At 46.5% G+C, this 14,662-nt stretch overlaps 1 protein-coding gene across 38 annotated transcripts in view; it reads right to left on the reverse strand.

Moving 5' to 3' along the window:
• Positions 1–14,662, reverse strand: part of PPFIA1 (PTPRF interacting protein alpha 1) — a 171,216-nt gene that overhangs the window by 83,089 nt on the left and 73,465 nt on the right. For 2 of the 38 annotated variants that reach the window (XM_077961811.1, XM_077961813.1), the window contains exon 1: positions 10,913–11,075. The exons of 32 other annotated variants lie outside the window; for them this stretch is intronic. The gene's annotated coding sequence lies outside the window, so the exon portion shown is untranslated. Of the gene's footprint in view, positions 1–10,912; positions 11,076–14,662 lie in introns of those variants that run through there. 4 more of the 38 variants (XM_077961815.1, XM_077961816.1, XM_077961812.1 and 1 more) reach the window with 2 other exon arrangements.

The following is a 14,662-nucleotide window of genomic DNA, read 5'->3' on the forward strand; positions in this document are numbered from 1 at the left end:
AAAGTATATCAGTAAGATAAAATCTTAGAATTTCTGGGTCAAAGGGAATTTGTAATTTAAAAGATACTGCTAAATTATCCCCAGTAGGCCAGCAACATAATAAAATGCTTGTTTCCTTGTGGCCTTACCATCCTGGTGTGTTATTAAACCTTGATGTTAATTTTCCCTTTTTTCAGATCCATTCTCCATTCCCCATTGCCTATCATACAGGAATCTCCAAAATCTTTTCATGTACTCGACTGGGTGTGTGCCTGGCCATCTGCTGGGTGAGGTGGGAAGCATATGTTTTCTGTGGTGCCTTGTTGCTCCTCCGAGTCTGACATGACCCAGGGAATGATTCTGACATTTCATTGGAAACAAAGAAGGCTTAGGGGTTTTTTTGTGAGATTATAATACTTCCTCATTGTCTCCAGGTGACAATCTATAATACGAATGGCATGTTATTTCCAACTTCATTATTTACCTTTTCTCTTATTACATATAAATGACTGGTCTACTTTTACCTATCCTAACACATTTTTATCCAGCAGAGTCACCTCTTCCTTCGTGTTCCTATATTCTTCTTTGCAGTAGCTTCTGACAATCTTCTCTTAAAGCCAAACATTGGTCATCAGAAAGTACACACATCGGGCCTGTTGTCTTCTAGCGTTGTCATGCCCAAGCATTTATACAATGAAACATTTTACTGTAAACTAATTTCCTCTTATTTATTTTACATTACAATTGAGACACTGTATTGATTTTTCTAAAATTATGTGCTTAGGTAAGGTTTTTTTAGGAATGTCATTTTATGATAAAAATTGTACTTTAAAATACTATTAAAAGGAGACGCCAGATTGCTCTAAGCTATCCACCTAGAAATGAACCTGCTGTGTCAAAGGGTTATGTACTTTAACTATCAATGTTTCTAATGTTATAAATTACAGTGTATTTCATCAATGTGTTACTGCTTGTCATTCCTCTATGTTTACAATTTACAGTAAGAGAGATTTTTATGCCTTAACAACAACAACAAAAATTAAAGATCGCAAGTAATCCATTTCCCCACTGGCAATTCAGATTGCTTCGCAGGTAAGCGCACGTGCGTGCGCATATGTTTACTCCAAAAGAAAAAGGTCACTTTGCACCACTTTGGCCCAAAAGGCCATTTTCTAGTCCCACAGTACCACCACGCAAAATGAGGGCTGCCTTACTATTCCTAAAAACAAAACATTACTTGAAAACTAATCCATTTATTTTGTTCAAATGTCAGCACAATTTCTCCTTTTTTAATGTTGCTTTTTTAAACCTCCCCATGGCAATAAGGGGTAGATTAAAATACCCTATTACTTAACAGTATAAATAACCATAAACTTATCACTAGTTACCTTGATATTCAAATTATTGCTTTTATTTAAACATTACATGTATCCTAACATATGCCCAAATATAAGCCAATTTTTTTTTTTTTGAGAGAGTCTCGCTCTGTCGCCCAGGCTGGAGTGCAGTGGCGCATCTCGGCTCACTGCAAGCTCCACCTCCCGGGTTCACACCATTCTCCTGCCTCAGCCTCCCAAGTAGCTGGGACTACTGGTGCCCGCCACCACACCCAGCTAATTTTCTGTATTTTTAGTAGAGATGGGGTTTCACCATGTTAGCCAGGATGGTCTCAATCTCCTGACCTTGTGATCTGCCCGCCTCGGCCTCCCAAAGTGCTGGGATTACAGGCGTGAGCCACCGTGCCCGGCCATATAAGCCAATTTTGAGTGAGAACCTCCCAATTTTCCTATGAAGGAAACTACCAATAAAAGTTTTCTGGCCACTTTAGAATGTAACTTAGTCAACTGTGAGTCAAATTCAGTCCTACATATTTATTAAAACAAACAGATGGGGGCCAGCCTCAGGGGCTCACGTCTGTAATCCAACACTTCGGGAGCCAAGGCAGGCAGACTGCTTGAACTCAGCAGTTCGAGACCAACCTAGGCAGCAGGGTGAAAACCCATCTCTACAAAAATTACAAAAATTAGCCAGGCGTGGTGGTGTGCCTCTGCAGTCCCAGTTACTTAAGAGGCTGGGGTGAGAGGATCCCTTGAGCCCAGGAGGTCGAAGCTGCGGAAGCGGTGATCATGCCACCGCACTCTATCTTGGCCAGAGTGAGACCTTGTCTCAAAAAAAAAAAAAGTAAAATAAACAGATGCGTCGCTGGGTTGGTAGGTCAAACTGTTTACTCTAGTTGCATGTATGCTAAGTTACTGTATCTAACAAGCCAATTTCCTACCTAGAGTTCTATCACATGCATTTCAAACATTTCCAAGAAATTCTGAAGCTATGTTTTCTCCCCCCCCCTTTTTTTGCCATGGCAACTGTCACTCAGCTTTTGGTGAGCCATTTGGGCATCATTTGACACCACCATTTGGTGGCACTGCCACATACCTGCCATAGAGAAACAAACAGTCTGCTCTGCCTGTGGGACACTAGGCACGGGACACTGGAACACGGTGGTCATGCCTAGTGATGCTGGCAGTGATAGAACAATCAAAATATGGAGCAAATAGACACAGGTGCCAGGAGGGGTGCCAGTGTCTCAGGCACCTTGAACTTGAGAAGGGCAGAGCACTTGATTAACATCCCTTCTCTAGTAAAACGAGGGGGTGCTGACCTCCCTGGCTAATGAGGATAGGAAAAATCAAAGTGTTTTCCCTACTTCCACCTACACTGCCACTGCTGACACCACATGTCGGGGGTGTAAAGTAATTCTACAGCTGTGTGCCTCTAATCCCATGCAATTCTGCAGCTGTGTGCCTCTAATCCCATGCAATTCTGCAGCTGTGTGCCTCAAATCCCACGCAATTCTGCATCTGTGTGCCTCTAATCCCACGCAATTCTGCAGCTGTGTGCCTCTAATCCCATGCAATTCTGCAGCTGTATGCCTCTAATCCCACACAATTCTGCAGCTGTGTGCCTCTAATCCCATGCAATTCTGCAGCTGTGTGCCTCTAATCCCACACAATTCTGCAGCTGTGTGCCTCTAATCCCATGCAATTCTGCAGCTGTGTGCCTCAAATCCCACGCAATTCTGCAGCTGTGTGCCTCAAATCCCACGCAATTCTGCCTCTAATCCCACGCAATTCTGCAGCTGTGTGCCTCTAATCCCACGCAATTCTGCAGCTGTGTGCCTCAAATCCCACGCAATTCTGCAGCTGTGTGCCTCTAATCCCACGCAATTCTGCAGCTGTGTGCCTCTAATCCCACGCAATTCTGCAGCTGTGTGCCTCTAATCCCACGCAATTCTGCAGCTGTGTGCCTCTAATCCCACGCAATTCTGCCTCTAATCCCACGCAATTCTGCAGCTGTGTGCCTCTCATCCCACGCAATTCTGTAGCTGTGTGCCTCTCATCCCACGCAATTCTGCAGCTGCGTGCCTCTCATCCCACGCAATTCTGCAGCTGTGTGCCTCTCATCCCACGCAATTCTGCAGCTGTGTGCCTCTCATCCCACGCAATTCTGCAGCTGTGTGCCTCTAGTCCCATGCAATTCTGCAGCTGTGTGCCTCTAATCCCATGCAATTCTGCAGCTGTGTGCCTCTAATCCCATGCAATTCTGCAGCTGTGTGCCTCTAATCCCATGCAATTCTGCAGCTGTGTGCCTCTAATCCCACGCAATTTTGCACTGTCTACCTGGAGAGTGTGTCGATCCCACAGGGCTAAGGCTTAGTCCCACAAGACCGCTCCAGTCCTCTGCAGGTGCTAAGCACAAGTCCCAGGTTGTGACCTGTGCTTCAGACCAAGCAGCTATGAATCATGGTTCCCATAATACCCTTCTCAGGTTCGACTAAATTTGCTGCAGCAGCTCACAGAACTCAGAGAAGCACTTTACTTACATTTACCCATTTATTATAAAGGATATCACAGGCTGAGCATGTTGGCTCACATCTGTAATCCCAGCACTTTGGGAGGCTAAGGCGGGAGGGCTGCTTAAGGCCAGGAATTTGAGACCAGCCTGGGCAACACAGTGCGTTCCCATCTTTAATTATTATTTTTTAAGGCTATCACAAAGGACCCAGGTGCACAGGAGAGATGCACAGGGCAAAGTAAGTGGGAAGGAGTGTGGTGCTTCCATGCCCTCTTAGGGCACTACCCTCCAGAAACTGCTACATGTTCAGGAACCCAGAGCCCCCAGAATCCTATCATTTTAGGGTTTTAGGCTTCATTACATAGGCATGGCTGATTACATCATTGGCCACTAGATAATCCAACCTTCAACCAGAAGCTAAGGCATGGAGTTCAAAGTCCTAACCCTCTAATCCTGCCTAGGTCTTTCCAGTGACCAGCCCTTTTTTCTTTTTTTTTTCTTTTCTTTTTTTGAGATAAAGTCTCGCTCTGTCTCCCAGGCTGGAGTGCAGTGGTACAATCTCAGCTCACGGCAACCTCGGCCTCCCGGGTTCAAGCGATTCTCCTGTCTCAGCCTCTCGAGTAGCTGGGATTAGAGGCGCACACCACCACGCCCAGCTAATTTTTGTATTTTTAGTAGAGACGGGGTTTCACCATGTTAGCCAGGCTGTTCTTGAACTCCTGACCTCAAGTGATCCGCCTGCCTCAGCCTCCCAAAGTGCTGGGGTTATAGGCGTGAGCCACCATGCCCGGCCTCCAGTGACCAGTCCTTACCTTGAGGCTACCTAGGGTGGCCAGTCACCAGTCACCTGATCAGCACATAAGGACACTCTCAGCACTCCAGAGAGTCCAGGGGTTTGAGGAGCTCTGTGCCAGGGGTCAGGGCACAGACCAAATGTACATTTCTTCTTATGCTACAATGTCACACTGGCACCACTCAGGAACGGCTTCAGAGTTCACAGGTAAGCAATTCTCCAGAAAAACCATAGCATATGTGCAAGCTTTCCCTGATTTCATTAAAATTGTAGTTAGCATTTTTCAGGCTCATATTAGCAAGGAAAGCCACAAGCGGCTTTTACATGTAATTAAACAATCTGCCAAACTTTTTCCGAGACATTTATTAAATTGGAAATGTCCCAGATGTGTGTGAGTAAGATTCTGAGCCCACTTTCCAAGCCTGACATGTCAAGGTTCTGCAGACAGGACTTGGTATGTTCTGCTAGACCAAGTGCTACCGAAGAGCAGCACAAACACGCGGCAGGGCTGCCCGACACTGCGTCAGACCGGGGTCTAGAACCACAGTGCAATGCTGAAAGAATGCAAGGAACGCCAGCTGAGAACACTGGCCAGTATTTTCACAGACACGGAAGACCACAACTGAAAACTCAAGCCTCAGCATACGCAAGACCAAGGAAAACTGGGCTGCCACTTTCCTTTCAGTCTGTGACATGGTCTTAGAGATATCAGGTCAAAGATGGGAAGTTTGCTCATTTAATAAACAGGTATCTCAGAATGAATCAAAGGTCTTGGTATAAAGCTGGAAGTGAAAGATGCTTTATTAGGGATTTCCTCCTGTGGTGTGGTGGCACATCTGTAGTCCCAGCTACTTGGGACGCCGAGGCAGGAGGATTGCTTGAGCCCAGGAGTTCAAGATCAGCCTGGGCAACACAGTGGGATCACATCTCTTAAAAAAAAAAAAAGTGTGTCAGAGTATGATATTCTGCTGATGAGTCAAGAAAACACAACACTCTAGTGTTCGAGACCATACAGCTAAGGCTGAATGTACAAATATAAATGGACTTGTAAAAGTTTTTGATTCTCTCTCACGCAGTTTTCTTAACAAGCACGACATTGCCTACCAGAAAACGACATAACTGACTGGTAGAAATGATAAAAAGAAAGGGTTTATTGTCAACCAAGGAAGTGCCTCAAGTGCCCTGTCTCCAGCTCACAGCTCAGCTGCTGCAGTGCCCTCCCTCTGCCTGTCCAGACTCCACTGCCCATCTCCAACCTCCCACAAGGCTCTTAGAGAACGTACTTCAGCCCCGGATAGCCACCTTCTTGTGAGCTCACAGCCCTCCCTGCCTTTCCTGTTTCCTGGTCAGCCACCCTTCTCCCACTGCTCCCTGGGAAAGCATCCCCTCTAAGGACCAGTGTGGCTGCCCTACCCTACACAGCTGCTGGGTGCTCCCTCCTCCAATCAAGCCTCTCTTCCCACTGCTGCTCACTCCCATGATCCCCTCGATGCTGAATCAGACCTCACAACCCTCAGTTCAACCATTCCACCTCCCCTGGGAAGGCTCTCCTGGCCCCTCGGAGGGCAACGGGGCCAGCTCCTTTCCTGAGCTACGCTGGATTCTGTCTACTGTGCCACTGCACAGCCACCGCTTCACTGCACTTCCATGAGTCTACTTAGACTCCACGCTTCCCAGCTGAAAGTCTGTGCCCATCACTGTTAAAACCCCAAGCCACAACAAGGAACCGAGCAAAGCAGAAGTGTTCACATGGTCAGTGCATATGGAATTAACTGAGTAATACTGACAGCTCACGTTACTGCACGGTGGTCCCGTGAAACGTTCATGTGCTGCATACTGCGACTGGCAAAGCAGTCTGACCAGAGCTCTATGAATGGTTTCACCCTCTACTTTAACAAGAAGGCATCTCAAGATGAGCCAAAGGTCCAGATACACAACTGTAAACGAAGGTCCTTTATGAGAAATTTTCTCCCTGTGTTCTATTAAGCTTAGTAAATAGAAATACAAGCTTAAGAACAAGTACCCCTATTAATTCAAGCAATTTCCTGAACAAAATTCAAGCAATTTCCTGAACAAAAAATATTTCTAAGGTGCTATATACTAGGTACTCAAAAGATGTAAACTGCAATAACTATATTTCTCTAATGCCTTATAATTTTTAAAATACTTTCATATATTTTATCACATTTTCCTCTCAGCAGCCCAGTAAGGCACTCATAATTACCTCATTTTACAAATTAGAATACAGACCCAGGCAGATGAGAGAGGTACAAAGGTCACTCAGCTAGTAAGCGGCTCGGGACTCAGCCCAATGCAGATGGTGTCTTCAGGGGAAGATACCATGGTGAGGACCAAAACCAAGTGCACAGAGCAGCTGAGTTCTCTCCATCTGCCCTGTGTTGGGGGGCTGTGCTGAGCGGTTTGCAGAGAGATGCCTCACATCAAACGAATGTCTACTCTGTGCAGGCTAGCATGGTAGATACTTTATGTTGGTTCTCATTAATTCTACCTATAATATCCCCTGAGCCCAGGGAAGCCCTCTGAGCAGCAGCTGATGTTCTCAGGCCAGCACTGTGGGACAGATCAGCCTGGAAGTCTTTTAATAAACAGGTTCTGGAATGAACACTATCAGGTACACTCTAGAAAATGTCACTTCCTGGCAGCACCTGGGCCTTTTAATAACAACCCTTTAGAGTAAAAATAGTTTAGAGAACATAAAAAAGAAAGTGCCAGGCATTCGTGGGTTTGTGAAAAGCACCCAGACCCTATCTATAGGAATGTGCTTTTAAGCAATCTCTTAATTCATCATTGAACTGTTCTAGGAACAAGTATTTCTATGGTTTGCACAAGAAAACAACCTTGGAATGCAGATTCTTTCCAATGTAAAACCTTTATTCTACCCACCCACTACTTCCTCCTGCATGAGCCTTCTACCACTCAGCTGACAACCAGGCACCCCACTACACACCATCAAAAAGGCAATATTTCTTGTTTATGAACCTTTCTCCTTGAAATGGAATAATCAGGAACAGGAATAAAAGTAACATGGACAGTGATACAACAGAAAAGTTGACGGAAGGAAATCCAAACACCTGATTTGGATTTTCATTCAATATGTGTTCTTTTTTCTTTCTAGAGGAAAGTCAGAGCAGAGAGGAGAGAATCACATGGCATTTTTTCCTGATCATTCCAGAGGGAAGGAGCATTACCACCGCCATGCAAACAAATGCAAAACTGCTCTCTTCAGATCTTAAGGCCCAGCTGTCAAGGGTTTCAGTTATGCTGTTGCCATTTGTCAGGCATGCTGGCCACCCAGCATCTGAGCCTCTTCCTATGGATGGGAAACGGTCCACTCTTGAGGAACAGCAAGTGGCCCAGACGAGGGGCTGAAAGCAGCAGAAGCTTGCTCTCCCAGCCTCCTGCATCTGCTGGTGACAACCTCAGAGCACAGACATTAGGGGAAAACGGGGCCCAGCTAGCGGGGCCTGGCTAACCAGCGTCCTCCAAGCCTAGTTCTCCACCTTCCCAGAGACACTGTGACCCAGTCAGAATCCTTACAATAATTGTTCTGTGCCGAACACACAGGTAGTGCATAACAAGCCCTTTGACTTAGCAGGTTTATTTTACCCGTTACTCGTATACACAGGTAGTGCGTAACAGGCCCTTTGACTTAGCAGGCTTATTTTACCCGTTACTCATATTTTGAATTTCATCCATTCTTCTCAAGCATGAATGCGCCCTTCAGACAATACACCCACTGTGGACACACTGAGTGCAAGGAGAGACTGTTACTGTGGACACCATACGTTTCCATACGGTTTACACCTTCTTTTTCATTTTTCTCTTTTTTTTTCATTTTAGAGACAAGTCTTGCTCTGTCACCCAGGCTGGAGTACTAGTGGTGTGATCATGGCTCACTGCAGCCTTAATCTGCTAGGTTCAGGCGATCCTCTTGCCTCAGCCTCCTGAGTAGCTGGGACTACAAGCATGCACCACCACACACAAATCTTTTTTATTTTTTGTAGAAATAGGGTCCTGCTATGTTGCCCAGGCTGGTCTCGAACTCCTGACCTCAAGTGATCCTCCCACCTCAGCCTCCCAAAGTGCTGGGATGACAGGCATGAGCCATCGTGCCCAGCCTCTCTAGTTTTGTTTTCTATTGACCACAATCAACTTTGGGAATCACAAGGAAAAGCATTCTTCACCAAAACCAAACTTCTGTAGCCCATTCAATAATGACTATTAGAAGAATGACTAACATTTATTGAATGCTTATTAAATACCAGGCTCTGAGAGCTTCATGGGAATTAACTATCTTCACCACAAGTCTGTGAAGCACATCTCACAGTGAGCAGCGGAGAGCTAACGGAACAGCCCAGACCCCGAGGCCATGCTCTTACACACAACCTCAAAATCAAACCGCACTAACAAGCAACTCTCCATAAACACAGAAACAAATGTGATGAAGAAAATTCTCACCATTTCCCTTTTGACTTTTTGCCTTTGTTGCAAAGCCTCATGATACTCAAGGTAGGAGTTACATCCCACTCAAAGGCACCAAAATCCTGCTTTCTGTCACATGTCTAAAGGATGTGGACGTATCCCTTTAGCAGGAACACTGGATTTCCTTCCCAGTGTTCCTCTCCCTTGACCCTCACCAACTTTCATCGCCTCGCCATCTCCAAATACCCACTCATGTCTTCTGCAGGTGAATACTGGAATCAAAGTTTAACCTTTATCTACAATTTGCAAAAAAAGAACTGTGCAGCCCATGTGTAGTGGCTCACACCTGTAATCCCAGCACTTCGGGAGGCCAAGGTAGAAGGATCGCTTGAGGCCAGGAGTTTGAGACCAGTCTGGGAAACATGGCAAAACCCTGTGTCTACAAAAAACACAAAACTCAGCTGGGCATGGTGGTGCACAGCACACCGATGGTCCCAGCTACTCGAGAGGCTGAGACGGGAGGATTGCTTGAGCCCAGGAAGTTGAGGCTACAGTGAGCCTTGATCACACTGCATTCTCCAGCCTGGGTGACACAGGAAGACCCTGTCAAAAAAACCAAAAAAAACTGTGCAGCAAGTACAGAATATTTCAAGAATCAGAGAGCTGAAAGGGATCAAATCACTAGTCCTAGGGCTTTCCAACTGTCTTCCTAAGACCCCTTCGAGGGCAGGGTAAAGCAGAGGCTGAGGGTCTCAGCAAGTGGCTCCCCAGGGCAGCTGACTTTGCCCTGAGCCACTCTGCACAGTTTTACCTATGGGAAAGACCCTTCGGAGCCTGGCTTCTTCCAGAAAGCTTTAAACCACAGGGCCCAGTCCACCTGCTTTATTCTACAGAGAAGGTAAACTACAGGGCCCAGTCCACCTGCCTTATTCTACAGAGAAGGTAAACTACAGGGCCCAGTCCACCTGCCTTATTCTACAGAGAAGGTAAACCACAGGGCCCAGTCCACCTGCTTTATTCTACAGAGAAGGTAAACTACAGGGCCCAGTCCACCTGCCTTATTCTACAGAGAAGGTAAACCACAGGGCCCAGTCCACCTGCCTTATTCTACAGAGAAGGTAAACCACAGGGCCCAGTCCACCTGCCTTATTCTACAGAGAAGGTAAACTACAGGGCCCAGTCCACCTGCCTTATTCTACAGAGAAGGTAAACTACAGGGCCCAGTCCACCTACCTTATTCTACAGAGAAGGTAAACTACAGGGCCCAGTCCACCTACCTTATTCTACAGAGAAGGTAAACTACAGGGCCCAGTCCACCTACCTTATTCTACAGAGAAGGTAAACCACAGGGCCCAGTCCACCTGCCTTATTCTACAGAGAAGGTAAACCACAGGGCCCAGTCCACCTGCCTTATTCTACAGAGAAGGTAAACCACAGGGCCCAGTCCACCTGCCTTATTCTACAGAGAAGGTAAACCACAGGGCCCAGTCCACCTGCCTTATTCTACAGAGAAGGTAAACTACAGGGCCCAGTCCACCTGCCTTATTCTACAGAGAAGGTAAACTACAGGGCCCAGTCCACCTGCTTTATTCTACAGAGAAGGTAAACCACAGGGCCCAGTCCACCTACCTTATTCTACAGAGAAGGTAAACCACAGGGCCCAGTCCACCTGCCTTATTCTACAGAGAAGGTAAACTACAGGGCCCAGTCCACCTACCTTATTCTACAGAGAAGGTAAACTACAGGGCCCAGTCCACCTACCTTATTCTACAGAGAAGGTAAACCACAGGGCCCAGTCCACCTACCTTATTCTACAGAGAAGGTAAACTACAGGGCCCAGTCCACCTGCTTTATTCTACAGAGAAGGTAAACCACAGGGCCCAGTCCACCTGCTTTATTCTACAGAGAAGGAACACAAGACGCCGGCAGATTAAGTGATGGCAGACCAGAAGATGCCGCTGGCTCCTGAGCCACCTGCTCTCACACTCTGCGAATCTGCAGCTCCTACGTGCCAAACGCAGCGGGGTAGGGGGAGTGGCCTTGCCACCACGACTCTGTTCTGTTCCCAAGTCATTGGTTTCATTTGCTTCTCTACTGTTCCAGTGATTTGTTTCAAGTTATCATCAAAATACCAACGAAATTGCAGGTTAGCAAATTTTAATTTTATGATGGGCCAAGAGTTGATTGATGGGAAACCAAACAATAGCGTCACACACTTGCTATGAAGCCAACATATAGCACACTTAAATCCCCTTGTTCTGCACTGTGAAAAAGTTTCTGGAAAAAGCAATGAAGAAGGGGAAAAAAACTGAAACTTTAAATGCCTTGGATTAACCGCGTGGAAGAGCTAGGAACAGAATTAGATGAGCCACTGAAAAACAGGTAGGTAATTGTTAAAAGATCCTGTTTAGGAAATTATTTCATCATTCCAGGACGCATCACTGTGTGTGTCTCTACTGTGTGCCAGGGGCTATGCTCAACACTGGGGACAGAATAGCACCAGGCAGCAGGCCACATGGGCAGGCACTTTGCTCAGACTAGGCACCCATCCCGGGCAGGGAAGCCCAAGCAGCTGCCCTGGCTGCTCAAAGGTGGAGCAGGTACCGAGGGGAGGAAGGGGATCTGACTGAGAGACAAATCCCTCTGCTAAAGAACCATAAGTGTGTGCACTCCAGTAATACTACAGAGGGACAGAGGGGTGCGAGGAATACTGTTGTGCCCAATCTTTTCATGCAGTTGAAGAACTCTGGAGTCAGAGTGCTTAGGTTCAAAAACAGCCGCTACCATGTAATGTCTAGGGGATCCCGAACGAGTTTCCAAACATCTCTATGCCTCAATTTCTTCATCTACAAAATGGGGTATATAATAGTGCTCTGCTTTATAGTGCTGTTACGAGGTTTCAGTGGCTCATTCCGATAAAGAGGCTTAGAGGCAATACACATTCACTATTATCTCATTCTGTCTCCCAAACATCCATATACCCAGCCCCTGAACGGTACCCTACACACAGTAGACAATACCTACTTGCTAAAAACTACTCAAATGATTATTATCTCTAATTTATTGTAAGAAAACAGAAGGCTCAGTGATAAGGGAACGTGACAAAGGTAACAAGGGAAAGGGGACGTGTGAGTTCAGCTAGCTCCAAGCCCACGCTCCACACAAACCTACAGCTCTCCTTGCCACCCTCCCAGCCCGCACCCCAACGCGGGAATCCACACAGGGGAGGCAGAGTGGAATCTACCTACAGAGGCAAGCAGAAAGGATGCACATGGCCTGCTTCTAAACTATTCACTAGCTTGGCGTGATGGCTCACATGAGTGATCCCAGCACCTGGGAGGCCTAGGCAGGGGGGTCACTTGAGCCCAGGAGTTCAAGACCAGCCTAGGAAACATGGGAAAACCCTCTGTCTACAAAAAAATACAAAAATTAGCCAGGCGACTGGCCGGGCGCAGTGGCTCACGCCTGTAATCCTAGCACTTTGGGAGGCGGAGGCGGGCGGATCATGAGGTCAGGAGATCGAGACCATCCTGGCTAACACAGTGAAACCCCGTCTCTACTAAAAACACAAAAAATTAGCCGGGCGTGGTGGTGGGCGCCTGCAGTCCCAGCTACTCAGGAGGCTGAGGCAGGAGAATTGCTTGAACCCGAGATCATGCCACTGCACTCCAGCCTGGGCAACAGTGCTAGACTGTCTCTAAATAAATAAATAAATAAATAACTTAGCCAGGTGTGGTGGCACATGCCTGTGGTTCCAGCTACTGGGGAGGCTGAGGTGGGAGGATCACCTGAGCCCAGAGAGATGGAGGCCATGGTGAGCTGTGACCATGCTACTGCACTCCAGCCTGGATGACAGAGTGAGACTCTGTCTCAAAAATACATAATTACATAAATAAACTATTCATTTAAGTCAACAGATCTCCATCAGTCACAAAAAGAAAGAGGAAGGGAAATGCACTGAATCACTGTTTGTAAAGTGCCTTCAGGTAGCACAAAGAGCACAATGCCTGTCGGCTAAGCATCACCCGCCAATGTGAATGTCTCAGCGTCTATGGTGGAGGAAAACGAGCTGAGCCACGGGGCAGCTAAGTAAAATTTTACTTAGAATTTCTTTAAGCCTTCCTGCATCAGTGGGATCTCACACGTAATCACAAGTGAAGTTCTTTAGATTTTAATTTGTATGAAAAGAAATACCACATCAGAGTATTCAAATTAATACTCAGACAAATCAAAATAGTCTCATCCCGCCACATTTCTTTTAGGGTACGTAGGATACTATGGCCTCGGCTGTCATTCATGTTTTCCCCCATAAATTATTTTTAAGGTGGAAGAGACTGCACTAGCTTCTTCACAGCACCTTAAGATTTCAAGAGATCGGCCGGGCGCAGTGGCTCACGCCTGTAATCCCAGCACTTTGGGAGGCCCAGGCGGGCGGATCACCTGAGGTCAGGAGTTCAAGACCAGCCTGACCAACATGGAGAAACCCCATCTCTACTAAAAATACAAAATTAGCTGGTCGTGGTGGCGCGTGCCTGTAATCCCAGCTACTCGGGAGGCGGAGGCAGGAGAATCGCCTGAACCTGGCAGGCAGAGGTTGCAGTGAGCCGAGATCTTGCCACTACCTTCTAGCCTGGGCAACAAGAGTGAAACTGTCTCAAGAAAAAAAAAAAGATTTCAAGAGATCAATCGCTCAGAAATACTGATTCATCTTAAGTAGAACTTTAATTTTTCTATATGATTCAACAACTTCAGCATGTCACTACCTGAAATCAATTTTTATATTAGTACTGGCAAAGGTTTAAAACTACATAGGCAGGAAGAATAATTAGTCCTTTGCAAAGCAGAAAAACTTGGAAATGTACAATATGCTTCAAGCTCCCAAATTTATTTTCAGAGTAAAATGAAATTTCCTCCTCCGAATAAGAATGAGACTCTGTGAAAAGAGTATGAACTCCATGGTTAGACCTCCCCTGCCAAGAGAACCTCAATCCAAGTCTGCAGGATTCGGCCAAGCCCTTACTTTTAGCTACAGGGGAAAAAAATCCACAAAGTGGAAACATTTTGTCCACATCTCTAAATTAGCACGAGCAGGCGCCAACAAAGCCTTAGCTGTGCTTCAGTCCTGAGAGTGAAAGAAGGTGCTGTCACTAACTGCTCCAGGATAATAGGCACAAACTGGGACTATTCCACGCAAACCCAACATGTCCTCACTCCGCCTATTGGCGGTGGGTGCCACAGGGCTGGGTGCAAGACTTCTGACCTTACATTTTTACACAGTTCTGGTCTTTTGAACCACGTACATGTTTTGTGTATTTGAAAAATAATAAACTTTTTTTTTTTTACACAAAGTTTCGCTCTGTCACCCAGGCTGGAGTGCAGTGGTATGGTCTTGGATCACTGCAACCTCCATCTCCCAGGCTCAAGCGATTCTCGGGCCTCAGCCTCCTGAGTAGCTGGGACTACAGACATGCACCACCAAGCCTGGCTAATTTTTTTACTTTTTGTAGAGACGGGGTTTCGCCATGTTGCCCAGGCTGCTCTCAAACACCTGAGCTCAAGTGATCCACCTGCCTCGGCCTCCCAAAGTCCTGGGAT

Source organism: Macaca mulatta, chromosome 14 (assembly GCF_049350105.2).
Source record: "Macaca mulatta isolate MMU2019108-1 chromosome 14, T2T-MMU8v2.0, whole genome shotgun sequence".
NCBI lineage: Eukaryota > Metazoa > Chordata > Mammalia > Primates > Cercopithecidae > Macaca > Macaca mulatta.